The following is a 3,043-nucleotide window of genomic DNA, read 5'->3' on the forward strand; positions in this document are numbered from 1 at the left end:
GTCCCGGTCGCCCCCCGCTCCCCTGTGCCGCTGTCACCCGTGTCCCCTGTGTCCCCTCTGCCGCTGTCACCCGTGTCCCCTGTGCCCATGTCCCCCCGCTCACCCATGCCGCTGTCACCCCTGTCCCCTATGCCACTGTCAACCGTGTCCCCCCTACTGCTGTCACCCCACTCCCCCGTCCCACTGTCACTCCTGTCCCCTGTGCTGCTGTCACCCATGTCCCCCGTGCCCATGTCCTCCCACTCACCTGTGCCCATGTCCCCCTGCTCATCCGTGCCACTGTCACCCCTGTCCCCTCTACCACCAGTCACCCCGGTCCCCCATGCCGCTGTCACCCATGTCCTCCCTGTGGCCCCATGTCCCCCATGTTCCCTGTGACCCCCCACATTCACCCCACTGTGCCTTCCGTTTCCACCCACATCCCATCACGTTTCCCTGTGTCCCACTGTGCCCCTTGTCCCTGCCGTGTCCTCCATGCTCTCTGTTCCACCATGTCGCTCTGTGTCTCACAATGTCCCCCTCCCTGTCCCCCTCCACGTCCTGCTGGGCAGCCCAGCCCCTCGCATCTGCAGGCTAGGGGGGGCGGGGGGGGACAGACGTGAGAGAGCTAAATAAAAGGAGTTTCTTTGCAGCTCCATCCATTTCAATGGTGCAGCTTTCCCAAGCCCCTTGGACAGTGGGGGCAAAAACAGTCCCAGGCTCTGACGGGCGGGAGCCCCAGGAGCGGACAATCCTGTGCTCAGGATCCCCATCACCAGGAGGGTCCATCCCTGCTGGCCACGCTGCCCTCGGCAGAGGGAGGCGGTGGCACTGGGCAGAGTCTGGCAACAGAAGCCCTCTGTAGCGCTGGACAGTAAAACCACCCCATGGGCTCGGTGCACGCCAAACAGCCTGCTGGGACCCCAAATCTGGGGAGGTGCAGTGCCTCCCACCAGAAGCATTGGGGCTGCGTGGGAAAAGGACCTGGACAACCAACCCCCTCCAACAGCCATTGCCGAAATGGCGCCAAAAAATGGCTTTCTCTGTCTCCCGCCCTGCCCGTGGCACGGCCGGGCAGTGATGCTCTCCACGTGCTACGTGCTGGAAAGTTTGTGCCGGGGAAGTGGTGCGTACCGGGACCGGGGCTATTCCTGGCTCCCAGCTGGTGTTTGGCCGAAGCGGGCTCTTGTTTTCAGCCTGGCTGTAATTTTAGCAAAGGCTGTTCCTGAGCAGCGGGGCTGCGGTCGGCGCAGCTGCCCGGGGAGAGCACTGGCTCAGCTGGGGACCAGCGATGCGTGTCCGCACCCCCCTGCCCACGGCCGGCCCAGGCTGCCCGGCCAAAAGTGCCCCAAAACATGGCAGAAATGCCTAAACCCAACACTGTTCCCTCATCGGGGCTGCAGAGGAAGATGAAAGGCAGCGGCTCTGCTGCGGCTGCGGCTAGTGGCCTTTGCTCCGGGTGGGAAAGCTGCTGGTGAGGGTGGCACTGGCCGGGGTGCAGGATGCAGCCCTGGGGTGCGCCCCATGTTCCCCTCCAGTCTCCCCCTGCTCTGATGGCCAAAGCCGGGGCGCTGGCACCGCTCACCCCAGCAGGCCATGGAGGGGCAGAAAACCAAATTTGGCTTGAAGTTCTCCCTAACCGGTTCAGCCAAACCCCTCGGTTCCCTCCTGAGGGCCCGGTGGGGACCGCGGCAGCAGCCCCCATGACACCCATCAGCCACCGCTGCCACCACCTCGCTGTCACCCTGCCACCAACAACCCCCAGCTAGAAATTTCTTAACATTGAGCTAAAAAACACCATCTTGGGAGACCTAACGAGGGCTGAAGCTCAATGACCATATTTCTTCAAACGGGCAGCACCAGCCCTGCGACAAAACCTCTCCATCAGCACACCTGCCTGGGGAGATGCAGCTGTTTACAGCGAGTACGAGCAGAAAACAAGGTTTTCTTGGTCCCCAGACCAGGGCTGAAGCTCTGCTGGGAGGTTTATTTTATTATCACGCTAAACTTGAGATGATAAATATTTTGAAGCAGCTGAAAGGTGTTTATTTTTGAGTCGGTTCAGCTTGTTTACAACCTGTTTACAAGCCCGGGCATTTATCTTTGGGGCTGTTTACCTCTCGGCAGGCTGTGGCTGGGGTTTAATACACACATAAATAAAACCTGGGTGAGGGGTCCGGCCGCCCCTCCCGGTGCCTTCCTGCCGGCTGCCAGCTGCGTACCGCGGCGGTTGCTGTTTTGACAGAGCTATGCAAATGCTCTCCTCTTCGCAAGTGGGTTTGATCGCTCAGGTCGTGTTTTCGACCCTGCCAGCCTCAAACATTGATTTATTTCATTTAATTCCCTTTCAATTGCAGGGTGATAAACTTTGGCCTTGGGCACTGTGGGCTGTCCCCAGCTCGGGGTTTGACCCGGGGCTGCCTGGGGGGTGTTTCATAGTATTTTATAATTCATAACCTGTCTTTTATAACTTATAACCTACGTTCTATTCATTCATAACCTATATTTTATTTCCCAGATTCGGGGAAACCTGCCCAATATCGTGGGAGGCTGGAAGCTGCCCCTCGTGTCTTGTGGCAGGTGGGACATGGACAAGCCCAACTACGGGGCTGCCTGGCCGCAGGCAGGGACTATTAGCTTAATTCAGTTAATGAGAGGGGATTTGGGGTGACCCGGCAGTGTGGTGGTGGCAGGACCTGCCGAGGGGCTGGCGTGGCGGTGGCACAGGGGGACAAGGCCATGACCTGATCAGTGTCAAGGTCAGCCCTGGCCCCAAACCCTCTGTGTGTGGGGTCAGCGGTGCCCAGCCTGGGGGGGGACTGGATGCACTGGGATCGCTGGGGAGGGTGTGCACGAGTGTGTGCGTGCACGTAGCTGTGCATGTTGCATGTATGTGTGTGTGCAAGTGTGCGCACACTCGTGTGTGCAAGTGTGTTCGTGTGTGTGCATATGTGTGCGTACGTTTGCAAGCGTGTGCACGTGCAGCAGCTGGGACACCCCACACCGGGACAGGGACCCCTCTGCCGGGTGAGACCCCGCTGGGGAGGGCCCCCCCAGGGGCCCG

Source organism: Charadrius vociferus, unplaced genomic scaffold, assembly GCF_000708025.1.
Source record: "Charadrius vociferus isolate BGI_N301 unplaced genomic scaffold, ASM70802v2 scaffold326, whole genome shotgun sequence".
Taxonomy (NCBI): Eukaryota; Metazoa; Chordata; class Aves; order Charadriiformes; family Charadriidae; genus Charadrius; species Charadrius vociferus.